Source organism: Oncorhynchus mykiss, chromosome 15, assembly GCF_057628025.1.
Source record: "Oncorhynchus mykiss isolate SJ-2025 chromosome 15, ASM5762802v1, whole genome shotgun sequence".
In the NCBI taxonomy this organism is placed as follows: Eukaryota; Metazoa; Chordata; class Actinopteri; order Salmoniformes; family Salmonidae; genus Oncorhynchus; species Oncorhynchus mykiss.
The window spans coordinates 49666095-49681113 of record NC_143036.1 but is presented as its reverse complement, the minus strand read 5'-3'; positions in this window follow the sequence as shown (position 1 = coordinate 49681113).

Sequence of the window (15019 nt, the reverse complement as noted above, 5' to 3'; positions counted from 1 at the left end):
AGAAGGCCCGAATAGTCGACCAAGCAAATGGAGTGTGATCGGTCATCTGATTGGTCGATTAGGCGGGCCTTCTGACTTTGTGGCTCTGGTAACTAGTGGATCAGAAAATTCAGCGAGACACTTGGCCCCTCATTTTTTTCTGATCGGGGCCACTCTGGTCTATTTATTGCCCCCGCCCCGTGGAGGGGGTGTCCCAAAGCAAGTTTGTATTTTAACATATTGAGATACTCGGTCTCTCTGCTTTACACTGGAAGTCACAACTCAAACATCTATTTGGTATTTGCAGTGCGTGCTGCCCAAATTGCTAGCCCTTCCGACTTAAAAAAAAGCTAATGATCCTCTGTGGCTAAATCGTGCTTTATGGTGTAATAGCCTATTTTTTAAATGATTTTATTTATTTATCTGTAGCCGATGTGAAATTGCTAGCTAGTTAGCGGTGGTGCGTGGTTCCCCTTGCTCTGCAAGGGCCGCGGCTTTTGTGGAGCGATGGGTAACGATGCTTCGAGGGTGACTGTTGACGTGTGCAGAGTGTCCCTGGTTCGCGCCCAGGTCGGGGCAAGGGGACGGACGTAAAGTTTTTACTATTACATTGGTGCCGTGACCCGGATCACTGGTTGCTGTGGAAAGAGGAGGAGGTCAAAAGGGGGGTGAGTGTGGCCGATGTAAAATTGCTAGCTAGTTAGCGGTGGTGCGCGCTAGTGGCGTTTCAATTGGTGACGTCACTTGCTCTGAGACCTTGAAGTAGTGGTTCCCCTTGCTCTGCAAGGGCCACAGCTTCTGTGGAGCGATGGGTAACGATGCTTCGAGGGTGACTGTTGACGTGTGCAGAGCGTCCCTGGTTCGCGCCCAGGTTGGGGCGAGGAGACGAACATAAAGTCTATACTGTTACATCTCTATAGACTGGAGTAAGCTAATAAGACTAGACCTGTATAATTTTGGCAATTTAATATAATTTACTTCAGGGAAGCCTTATGCCTTTTAATGTGGCAGAAACACAACCAGTCATAATGTTTTCATCTAATTGTTAAACAATCACTTAACTAAGGTGTTTGTGAAAATTTGGTCACTGTGTACAGCCACACCTGTTTTGAGACCCACATTTTAAAAAATGATTACAAATAAAAAATAATATATATACACAATACCGTTTAAAAGTTTGGGGTCACATTGAAATCTCCCTGTTTTTGAAAGAAAAGCACATTTTTTGACCACTAAAATAACATTAAATTGATCAGAGATACAGTGTAAACATTGTTAATGTTGTAAATGACTATTGTAGCTGGAAATGCCTGATTTTTAATGGAATATCTACATACGCGTACAGAGGCCCATTATCAGCAACCATCACTCCTGTGTTCCAATGGCACATTGTGTTAGTTAATCCAAGTTTATAATTTTAAAAGGCTAATTGATTATGAGAACCATTTTGTAATTATGTTAGTGTAACAGTACTCTTGCGTTGTGTACAATCAATCATCAACACGAACTCCAACTTGTAGCACCAGTCTCACCATCGGCTCACCATCCAACTCTGCACTCACGCACGCTTGTTCACTAGGCAATGTAGTTACAAAAATAACACAGCAATTACAATATAATATTTTGAACATGTAGCTGATAGAAACAGCACAAAATTGCACGTCATGCAATGCACGGCTCACACCCAACTCTGCACTCATGCACTGTACAAAATATTTAAATCCCTCCACCAGACACAGTAAGTTGCTAGCTAGTATTAGCTGGAATTCTCTAAATGAAATCACAAAAAAATCTCTAAACTAAATGCACATCAAACATGCACCAAAAAACGCTGCATCTTATGTGTGGTGTTCTAATAACATTTACAAACAAATTTATATAAATTGTACATTCAAATCATCACTCGGGAGTATAAAAATCACTTTCGACGTACAACCAACAACTTTTTTTTTTTGCAACCAACAACGTACCGCTGGTTTGGTGCTTGTTCACTGGAACAATTCTAACTGAAACATCCTCCCTTGTAAGCAAGCTACGCAAACCAGCCAATAAGATGCCATGTTGAGTAGGTGAAGGCAAGACAAAACTAAAAACCAAAAACCCATTGGCTTAACAATAAGGTGGCAATGGGAATCATCAACAGAACCCTGTTACATTAGCACAGCTGAAAACAGTTGTGCTCATTAAAGAAGCAATAAAACTGGCCTTCGGTAGACTAGTTGAGTATCTAGAGCATCAGCATTTGAGGCATCAGGCTCAAAATGGCCAGAAACAAAGCACTTTCTTCTGAAACTCGTCAGTCTATCCGTCAGTCTATAAGATCCTGTATAATTCTGCTCCCTACTCCCTTCACAGAACAGTGCAAACTGGCTCTAACCAGAATAGAAAGAGGAGTGGGAGGCCCCGGTGCACAACTGAGCAAGAGGAACAGTACATTAGAGTGTCTAGTTTGACAAACAGACGCCTCACAAGTCCTCAACTGGCAGCTTCATTAAATAGTACCCGCAAAACACCAGTCTCAACATCAACAGTGAAGAGGTGAAAAAGAAAAAGCCATATCTCAGACTGGCCAATAAAAATAAAAGATTAAGATGGGCAAACGAACACAGACACTGGACAGAGGAAGATTGGAAAAAAGTTAAATGGACAGACAAATCTAAGTTTGAGGTGTTTGAATCACAAAAAAAATAACATTCGTTAGAGGCAGAAAAAATGAAAAGATGCCGGAGGAGTGCTTGACGCCATCTGTCAAGCATGGTGGAGACAATGTGATGGTCTGGGGGTGCTTTGGTGGAGGTAAAGTGGGAGATTTGTACAGGGTAAAAGGGATCTTGAAGAAGGAAGGCTATCACTCCATTTTGCAACGCCATGCCATACCCTGTAAACGGTGCTTAATTAATTGGTGATAATTTCCTCCTACAACAGGACAACTTCAAACTATGCAATAACAATTTAGGGAAGAAGCAGTCAGCTGGAATTCTGTCTATAATGGAGTGGCCAGCACAGTCACCGGATCTCAATGCTATTGAGCTGTTGTGGGAGCAGCTTTACCATATGGTATGTAAGAAGTGCCTGTCAAGTCATTCCAATTTGTGGGAGGTACTTCAGGAAGCATGGGGTGAAATCTCTTCAGATTACCTCAACCAATTGTGAACTAGAATGCCAAAGGTCTGCAAGGCTGTAATTGCTGCAAATGGAGGATTCTTTGACGAAAGCAAAGTTTGAAGGACACAATCATTATTTCAATTAAAAATCATTATTTATAACCTTGTCAACATTGTCTTGACTAGATTTCCTATTCATTTTACAACTTATTTCATGTATGTTTTCATGGAAATTTTTGAACGGTAGTGTATATTTGTATACAGTGTATACTGTTTTGCATGTTATTTTGGCATTAATACGAGTCAAATATCAGTTTTCAAACAATGTTAAAAAAAAATCTTGATTGGGCAAACTCCCCAATTTTTGGCGGGATGCAAAGCCACTACATAACACAACACTAAACAATACATTAATTGCACTATAACGGTGACAAGCGGTGCCCACAAACCTTTAGGGCCTACATAAAGATGTCCCAACAGCAGAGCTTTCTTTCCAGCACAATGGAGTGAATCCTTACCACTGCTACACCCGGCTATCAGCAGAGCCTTGTCTGGCAGCAAAACAATTCATTGATGCCTTTTTTTTAAAACATAGCTGAAATGGCTGACTTGCTTAAACAAATGTGGTTCCTACTGACAATTGAAATGTACAAACTATGGCATAAGGAAATGATGAGCGGATAAGAGGCATTCCATAATTTTGATTAAGACATTAATGAGCGAGCTAAGACGGACAATGTAAGTATGTGTTCAGCACTTTTTCAACACCGGGAAAACTAGGAAACAGGAACAAATCGAGAGACAGGAGCAGAGGGGAAAACCGCTGACAGGTTTGATGAAACAAAACGAACTGGCAACAGACAAATAGAGAACAGAGGTATAAATACACAGGGGATAATGGGGAAGATGGGTGACACCTGGAGGAGGGTGGAGACAATCACAAAGACAGGTGAAACAGATCAGGGTGTAACAATGATGACATTTCTCAAAAACAAGTTATAGGCTACATGTGCACCACCGAGTCAGAACAGTAAAATTAGCTGGAAATTAAGAGGTGAAAATAAACCAAATTATTATGATGAGGCACATGGGCTAGTAACAGCTTACTACACAACATACAGTTAGTATTACTTTCTTAGGTACAGTATACATATCTCCCTGACATATTACATCATGGACTCGTCTTGTTGTGATGTGCTCACTTGAACAGGAAGGTGGCGTGGTGGTCCTTGGTGGGCAATTTTGTCACCAAATATATATATATATATATGTTTTTACAATTACTAGTTGAATGACTGCTCAAAATGTATTTTCTCAGCTTGATCATTTATTCCCAACTTCCCAGTTGCAATGCTTGCGGTTAAGCCACTGTCACCAATTCCTTCCACACCACTCATTGTTGAATTTATGATTTCCAACTTGTGTAATGTTTATGTCCAATGGCCAATGAGCACTGATATGTTTATCTTAATTATTTGTCTTCATATGACAAGGATTAAAAGGATTTGCCAGTAGATTGTCGACTTGATTCATGATGATGACTGCTAGCTAAGATTTTGAATGTAAGATGTTGACATGATCAGTCCAATCAAAGTTACTGTACATATAACGTGATTTGAAGTAATTTTATCTGTGGCCAATGACCTTGAGCCTTCTTGGAAGGGCACTACTAATGTAAATATATATGGCAGGGTGCAGAGGGATAGAACTTTCGATGTCTACCCTTACTAAGGACTGTTGACATAGTTTTCCCATGAGTGACAGAACCCTGAGCCAATCACGGCACAACACTCCTATTTTCTGCTGGCTTGCCCCACCACCACAGAAAGCACTGAGCTAGGCTGAAACACCTATATTTTGGAACAGCCTTACTCAAGAAAGCAAAAAAGACACCAACTTCCAATTTTACTAACATGCTATTAATAATTGCATAATAACACAAGGCTACAACAACAATACACTGATGTTATGGGTTATTTATTAAATCCGTTTGCTAGCTCCAGGTAGGCTACACAAGTGACACAAATTGATTTGCACTGACTCCAGTGATATATATGGCCTGTTCTTAGGTCGTCATTGAAAAAGAAAAATGTGTTCTTAGCTGACTTGCCTAGTTAAATAAAGGTTAAAAAAAATGTGTGTGTGTGTGTGTGTGTATATATATATATATATATATATATATATATATATATATATATATATATATATATATATGTGTGTGTGTGTGTGTGTGTGTGTGTGTGTGTGTGTGTGTGTGTGTGTGTAGCCTAAAGTAGCCTACAATGGCATATAAATAAGTAGGCTACTTGATGGCCAAAAGATGCAAATGTATCATTCTCCACATTTATTGTCAGTTTCATTGAGTACTTTTCCCCATAACAAAACGCACACGAGGGAGTGCCATAAATTCCAATTAAAATATTCACTTGCTCATAATGACTGGTAAAAAGTTATCATGATGTGCGCATGTGCTGCTCTGTCTCCTCTCACTCATGTGACTCAACCAATAGTGGATACACTACAGTGCTCTGTCAACACACACACTTATGGGGGGTGATAAAGGCCTAAATTCAGCATTAGGCAACAGTACCATCGTGTGGCTGTCACCTAGCATTGAACGTCTGACTGACTGACAGCACATGATCCCAACGCCCAACGTCTGTGTGATGCCTGCGTGTTAATAAACACTAGGGAACAGTACCACCGTGTGGCTGTCGCTTACCATTGAACGTGTAACTAACATGTCATCATAACAGCGCCTTACTAATGTCTGTATTAAATCAAATCTGGTTTCATGTAAAATAATAACTTTTTATGATAACAAGTTTTTTGATAAAGTACTTTTGAAAACACATTGGCAATATTATTTCCTGTGTCGATAGAGAAGAAGGCTAGTATACAATAATAACATAATTTGATCTGCTACTATTATTTATTTAATGGATTAAATCAATTGTAAATGAAAATATACACACGTGGTGCTATAGGATATATACAGTACATACTTTATATTGCAATTCTACATGCCATTGAGATACTTTAAGATACATACATATTTCCTATGTGGAGATTGAAGAACCTTCCAGAAGGACAACCATCTCAGCAGCACTCCACCAATCAGGCATTTATGGTAGAGTGGCCAGACGGAAGCCACTCCTCAGAAAATAGAAGGGCACAAGGCGAGACCCATATGCATACACAGGAGGCAGATGGTTGAGCTCCGATATTTATTATAACACAAGGGGTAGACAAAAGCAGGTCGGGTACAGGCGAGAGTTCATCAACCAGGTCAGAGTCCAAACAGTACAGGGCATTAGGCAGGCTCGAGGTCAGGGCAGGAAGAATAGTCAGGCAGGTGGGTTCGGTGTCAGGACAGGCAAGGGCCAACACCAGGATGGCTAGGAAAAACAAAGACTGGGAAAAATAGGAGCTGGGAGATAAACGTCGGTTGAATTGGCAAACAAGACGAACTGGCACAGAGAGATAGCAAACACAGGGATAAATACACCAGGGATGATGAGCGACACCTGGAGGGGGTGGAGAAGAGCACAAGGACAGAAGAAACAGATCAGGACGTGACAGTAAAAGGCACATGACAGCACGCTTGGAGTTTGCCAAAAGGCACCTAAAGACTCTCAGACCATGAGAAACAAGATTCTCTGGTCTGATGAAACCAAGGTTGAACTCTTTGACCTGAATGCCAAGCACCACGTCTGGAGGAAACCTGGCACCATCCCTACGATGAAGCATGGTGGTGGAAGTATCATGCTGTGGGGATGTTTTTCAGCGGCAGGGACTGGGAGACTAGTCTGGATCAAGGAAAAGATGAATGGAGCAAAGTATAGAGAGATCCTTGTTGAAAACCTGCTCCAGTGCTCAGGACCTCAGACTGGGGCGAAGGTTCACCTTCCAACAGGACAAAGCCTTGAAGCACACAGCCAAGATGACTCAGGAGTGGCTTCGGCACAAGCCTCTGAATGTCCTTGAGTGGCCCAGCCAAAGCCCGGACTTGAACCCAATCGAACATCTCTGGAGAGGCCTGAAAATAGCTGGGGAGTGACACTACCAATCCAACCTGACAGAGTTTGAGAGGATATTCAGAGAAGAATGGGAGAAACTCCTCAAATACAGGTGTGCCAAGCATGTAGCGTCATACCCAAGAAGACTCAAGGCTGTAATCGCTGCCAATGGTACTTCAACAAAGTATTGAGTAAAGGGTCTGAATACTTAGGTAAATGTTATATTTCAGTTTTAGAATTTTGTATACATTTATAAAAAGGTATTGTGGTATTGTGTCTAGATTGATGATGAATAATTGAATACATTTTAGAATAAGGTTGTAACATAAGACAATGTGGAAAAAGTCAAGGGGAATACTTTCAAAAAGCACTGCATGTGCTAGTATTATTTATTTAAATTGATAAATTAAATTGTTGTTAAGGGAATTTTTATCTATAATGACTAATTATGTATACATTTCAATCAGGATGTACTAATCAGAATACTATTATGCTACTGTACATGTATGAATTGTCTCTCTTGATCCCAGTATTGAATATAATGTAGTGAATGTAGTCAAGAGTTTAGAACAATGACGGTCTGTTCCTTGGTACAAATTAATGAACTTATCTCCAGACTGTCTAGAATGCTTATCTACACTGACTGACCTTGGTTCTAGGCGAGGAGGGAAGGCTTGAGAGCTATAGGACCTTTCTACCAGTGTCAAGAAGAGACGGAACATTTAGAAAACACTGACGTCATTTTCAGTTTATAACCTGTGGTAAAATGTGTATGTACCCAGTACTCTCTTGACTAAAGGCTGTTACTTGACTTTAAGACCGGGGCTCTGTCCATTCCTATAAAATAAGGGTCTTACAAATTCTTATGAATTGACAGAGTGTTTAATTTTAATTGGGTATTAAAACAGAGGAATTCAATTCCTTCAACAATTGTATATGTGGATAGGTACTCTATTTTATTCAATGATTCTAGTATTGGACAAGGTAGGTACAGGAGTAGCCTATAATCTACAACAATAACGTAATTGAATGTGCTATAGTATAATTTATTTAATTGATTAATTAAATTGTAAACGGTGGGTAGGCTACTTCAATTAGTGAATACGGAATGCTTTGCTATCTCTGGGAGTATGTTGTTAATGAAGGCTTTTCAGCTGTTGATCTATGGCAATGTCAAAGTAATTTCTAAATCTATCTTTCTTTTAGTCAAGAAGTAATGAGCCAGATCAACCTATCAGCGTCACTACAGCTGTTCTACCAGCCACCCCCACTGCTGTCCCTCCACAAGCAACCACATCCTCTTCTCCTGTTCAACAAATACAATTTAGGGAGCCTTGTTTTCAGATTAGCTTTGTTAAAATACCCATCTACAATAAATGCAGCCAAAGGATATTTAAAAAATATATATATATTTTACCTTTATTTAACTAGGTAGGCTAGTTGAGAACAAGTTCTCATTTGCAACTGCGACCTGGCCAAGATAAAGCATAGCAGTGTGAACAGACAACAACACAGAGTTACACATGGAGTAAACAATTAACAAGTCAATAACAGAGTAGGGAAAAAAAAAGAAAAAAAAGAGAGTCTATATACATTGTGTGCAAAAGGCATGAGGAGGTAGGCGAATAATTAAAATTTTGCAGATTAACACTGGAGTGATAAATGATCAGATGGTCATGAACAGGTAGAGAGATATTGGTGTGCAAAAGAGCATATGTGGTTTCCAGTTTACATATTATAGTCTGAGCAGAGGTTCTATCTTGGCACAGAATTGGTTCTACCTGAAACCCAAAAAGGTTCTGCTATGAGGACAGCGGAATAATCCTTTTAGGTTGTAGATAGCACCTTTTTTTCTGAGTGCAGGCCTATATTGCAGTGATGTTTCCGTATTTTTCAATTTTTTTCTAAATGGTTAATTGGTGGTGGGGAGTTAAGATAATCAGAAATATTATGAAACATCCCCACTTTTAGCACACATTTTCAAGCAGGGAAAGTAACTTCTATGCGTGCTGAGGCATGTGTGATCACTCAACAGAAAAATACATGCTCACATGCAAACAAAAGATAACATGTGTCTGACTTGCACCGTTATGCAATTATTAAGAGACGTGACATAAATAGCTAATCCTGGCTTCCAATGTTCTTGCATTTATTTATTGAGGCAAGCAGATTAGAGATGTCAAGGTGATACCCAAGCATATGCCATGTGTATATGTGACACACACAAATATGTATGGCTATTTTTTATGTTTAATTTTGTTTGTTATTTTATCAAGCCATCCTTTGTACCATTTTGTAGGCCTCCCAACTATTTGCATTTAAAGTAATGTATATGATTACTGCCCCTAGGTGGTGATGTGACGTCAATGGGGAGCTTTAGTGAGATTGTGAGGCCTTAGAGGTTTCTTTTTTAATCTTGGATATTGCCTACTACTAAAAATGACTAACTAACGTTTCTCCTTCTCATCATTTTACATTCAGGTATGTAATGTGCAAAGGTTCAATTAGACTTTCAAAATATTGAGGTGACATGGTTAACTACATAGTCCATGAGTTTGGTGATGTTTGAAGGCAACTGAAGGGAGTTTTAACTGAGTGGAAAAACTGGTTGGAATTTTCCCCATTTTAATGGAGGTTTCTGTACATCCAAACTTTCTGTACTTTTCAACGTTTTAGACCCTATTTGTTTTATTTTCTATGAACGAAGGCTCAGTTTAGTTCAGGTAATATATGTAAATATGTGATGTCACAATAAAATGTATTAAGGTGTTAATATTTGTATGAAAATAGCATTTAGCAGTTTCCTACCTTGATGTTAACCAAATGCATCTTGGCTAAGCGCTAGCTAGCTCCAGGCAATGTTTCTGTCAATCTTAGCTTACATGTTAGTGGTTAATAATGTAATGGTTGTAGCATTGTTTTGCATAGGCCTCCAGTAATGTATATATTTTTCAAAATTGACATTGCTAGTACAGTGCTAGCACATCAATATGTAATGTGAATGTGGAGATCTATGGTGACTCCAGATTTGGATGAATGGACCAACCATGGGCAAGTCCCTTGAAGGGCAGGAATGGTGGGAGGACAACCTGAAGGTAATTCTCTTTGCACACAACAGCAGTGTCCAGGCTTCCAGAGTATTCACTCTATCGCCTGGTGTACGGACGGGAGCCGCAGCTTCTTAGTGAGGTAAACAACGAAATTGTCTATACAATTTCTGCATATACTGTAGTATTAGAATTTGTGAATAACTTAGGATTGTCTGTCTATTGCTATTTAGTATTACTGAATTCACTGAGATCACTGAAACCCCACCTTATGTGGTGGAAGTTGTCAAACCAGATCAGAACGCCTTCGAGTATCATCTTCAGGCATGAGCTGAGAAGCATGTTGAGGTTATTGACCTGGCAAAAAATGATTGTCCTCTGTTAATTTATTTCATGGCCCTCCAAGAGATATGTAAGAGATGTATTAGTAAGAATATGAAATCTAATTGCATTTATTATTAATCAAGGTGGGACTGAACATGGACAAGGTGCAGGAGAAACAGAAGGAGAGCCACCGGAGGAGAATCAGGAATGGGACCAAGTGCTTTGACATCCGGGTGAATGACTTGGCTTGGAAGAAGGACAAAGGGAGGGTGAGATCTGGGAAACCTTGCTGCTCTTTTGTTCCTAGCTGGGGTCACCATCCGGTAAGGTGAATATAAAAATCTCAATTTTTCAGTTTTTGATTTGTTAAAAAAGTTTGAAATATCCAATAAATGTTGTTCCACTTCATGATTGTGTCCCACTTGTTGTTGATTCTTCACAAAAAAATACAGTTTTATATCTTTACGTTTGAAGCCTGAAATGTGGCAAAAGGTCGCAAAGTTCAAGGGGGCCGAATACTTTCACAAGGCACTGTATATATATATATATATATATATATATATATATATATATATATATATATATATATATATATATATATATATATAGTTACCGAAGTCGTTCATAGTTAGAGTCCATAATGCTTCAGGTATCCTTGTTGTGGGGGGCTGTCCGCTGTAACCTTTTATTTAATTCTTAATTTTTAGTACAGATCTTTTAAAACATGCTATAATTAGTACAAACAATTTTACTATTCCTTTCTTACAGATAAAGGGGCTGGCTATAGGGTTAGTCCTGACATCCATCCGTTTCCAATTCACCGTCGTCAAGACAGGCTTTCTGGCTCGCTAGATGTCACGCACATTCCACGTTCTGTAAGTTTTCATTCCATGGATAGATCAAACGTTGTGCCTGTAGACCCTGGGTATGTCTTAAGGATAGACACGCCCAAATCAAATCAAATCAAATCAAATTTATTTTATATAGCCCTTCGTACATCAGCTGATATCTCAAAGTGCTGTACAGAAACCCAGCCTAAAACCCCAAACAGCAAGCAATGCAGGTGAAGAAGCACGCCCAGCGGCGTAATTGTTCACGATTTTGGAAAAGATTGTCCAGCTTTTTCATCATGGCCAGGAATATATGATAATCTCCCCACTTAAAGCTAAAGACTTGCAAAAAAATGTTCACATCCTTGCAGGCTTTGGAAAATACATATGAACTAACTGATTTTGTAGCATTTTAACTATCAAATTGTTCACAGGCTATAATTGTCAATTTGGAGTAGGGGCTATGCACCATTGAAGAGATTCTTATGGCTTTCAAATCATCGCACACCTCCTCTTCCAACACGTAGCCGGGCAGGGATGTACCACTCAGGGCGTTTTCGATCTGACATAGCGCTAGCCGTATCTTAACTTCTTATGGCTGGGGGCAGTATTGAGTAGCTTGGCTGAATAAGGTGCCCAGAGTAAACTGCCTGCTAATCAGTCCTAGAAGCTAAGAGATGCATGTTATTAGTATATTTGGATAGAAAACATTATGAAGTTTCTAAAACTGTTTGAATTATGTCTGTGAGTATAACATAACTCATATGGCAGGCAAAAACCTGAGAAGAAAATCCAACCAGGAAGTGGGAAATCTGAGGTTTGTAGTTTTTCAACTCATTGCCTATTGAATACACAGTGTCTATTGGGTCATATTGCACTTCCTAAGGCTTCCACTAGATGTCAACAGTCTTTAGAACCTTGTTTGAAGCTTCTCCTGTGAAGTGGGGGCGAATGAGAGGGGAATGAGTCAGAGATCTGCCAGAGAGGCATGAGCTGACCACGCGCGTTCACGTGACAGAATAGATCAAACGTTCATGTGCTTTCCATTGCATTTCTACAGACAAAGGAATTTTCCGGTTGGAACATTATTGAAGATTTATGTTAAAAACATCCTAAAGATTGATTCTATATATCGTTTGACATGTTTCTACGGACTGTAACGGAACTTTTTGACTTTTCGTCTTCTTGTGCATCATGAATTTGGATTACTGGGCTAAACTCACGAAAGAAAGGACATAAATGACATAAATGATGGACATAAATGATGGACATTATCGAACAAAACAAACATTTATTGTGGAACTGGGATTCCTGGGAGTGGATTCTGATGAAGATCATCAGAGGTAAGTGAATATTCATGATGCTATTTCTGACTTTTGTTGACTACACAACATGGCGGATATCTGTTTGGGTTGTTTTGGTCTCTGAGCGCTGTACTCAGATTATTGCATGGTGTGCTTTTTCGGTAAAGCTTTTTTGAAATCTGACACAGCGGTTGCATTGCGGAAAAGTGTATCTGAAGTTCCATGCATAACAGTTGTATCTTTTAGCAATGTTTATTATGAGTATTTATGTAAATTGATGTGGCTTTCTGCAAAATCACCAGATGTTTTGGAACTACTGAACATAACGTGCCAATGTATACTGAGACTTTTTTATATAAATATGAACTTAATTGAACAAAACATACATGTATTGTGTAACAGAGGGCTCATTCATCACAAAACCATGTGATGTTCACTATTTTTATGAATACTTCACTGGCAAAGTGGGCAAATTTAGGAAGGAAATGCCACCAATGAACAGTGAGCCATCATGTTCATGCATAAAAATAACTAATAATGAAATAAAAGCATTGTAAATTTTAATTGTGTTAGTGTGGAAGAGGTGGAAAAAATATTGTAATCCATCAATAGTGACAAACTTCCTGGCATAGACAATTTACTGTAGATTGAAAGCTACTGAGGATGGTAGCTGACTCTATTGCCACTCCTATCTGTCATGTATTTAATCTGAGTCTAGGTGTTTGTCTTCAGACCTGGAGGGAAGCCAAAGTAATTCCACTACCCAAGAGTGGTAAAGCAGCCTTAACTGGTTCTAACAGCAGACCTTTCAGCTTGCTGGCAGCTCTAAGCAAACTGTTGGATACCATTGTGTTTGACAAAATACAATGCTATTTCTCTGTAAACAAATTGACAACAGACTTTCAGCATGCTAATAGAGAAGGGCACTCAACATGTACTGCACTGACACACATGGCTGATGATTGGTTGAAAAAATTAATAATGATGGGAGCTGTACTGTAAGATTTCAGTGCAGCCTTCGATATTATTGATCATATCCTGTCGTTGAGAAAACTTATGTGTTATGGTTTTTCAACCCTTGCCATGTTGTTGATTCAGAGCTATCTATCTAATAGAACTCAGAGGGTTTTGTTTAATGCAAGCTTCTCTAATGTCAAACATATATGGTGTGGAGTACCGCAGGGCAGCTCTATAGACCCACTACTCTTTTCTATTTTTACCAATGACCTGCCACTGGCATTGTTAAACAAAGCCTGTGTGCCCATGTTTGCTGATGATTCAACCGTATACGTGTCAGCAACCACAGCTAATGAAGTCACTGAAACCCTTAACAATGAGTTGCAGTCAGTTTTGGAATGGGTGGCCAGTAATAAACGGGTCCTGGTCATCTCTAAAACTAAGAGCATTGTATTTGGAACAATAATTCCCTAAGCCCTAGACATCAGCTGAATCTGGTAATGAATGGTGTGGCTGTTAAACATGTTGAGTAGACTAAATGACTTGGTGTTACCTTAGATTGTAAACTGTCATGGTCAAAACATATACAGCGCCCTTTATTTTGTATTTTGTCTCTATACTCCAAAAGTTTGGATTTGAAATCAAACAATGACTATGAGGTAAAAGTGCAGACTGTCAGCTTTAATTTGTGGGTATTTTTCATCCATATCGGGTAAACTGTTAAGAATTTATTGCACTTTTTGTACATGGTTCCCCCATTTTAAGGTACCAAAAGTATTGGGACAAATTCACTTATATGTGTATTCAAGTAGTAAAAATGTAAGTATTTGGACCCATATTCATAGCACACAATGACTACATCAAGCATGTGACTCTGCACATGTGTTGGATGCATTTGCTGTTTGTTTTGGTTATGTTTCCGATTATTTTGTTCCCAATAGAAATTAATGGTAAATAATGTATTGTGTCATTTTCAAGCCACTTATTTTTTTAAATAAGAATCAAATATGTTTCTTAACACTTCTACATTAATGTGGATGCTACCATGATTAAGGATAATCCTGAATGAGTTGTGAATAATGATGAGTGAGACAGATGCACAAATATCATACCCCCAAGACATGCTAACCTCTCAGCATTACAACAACAGGGGAGGTTAGCATTTTGGGGGGTATGATATTTGTATACAACAAATTTGTAGAGTCACAAGCTTGATGTAGTCATTGCATGCTATGAAAATACCCTCAAATTAAATCTGACAGTCTGCACTTTAACCTCATAGTCATTGTTTGATTTCAAATCCAAACTTTTGGAGTATAGAGCCAAAATAAGAAAAAATGCATTACTGTTCCAATAATTACAGAGGGCAATGTAGATTAAATTATTGTAAAGATGTCTGAAGAGGTCTGTCCATACTAAAAAGATGTTCTGCTTTTTTGACATCACACACTCTGT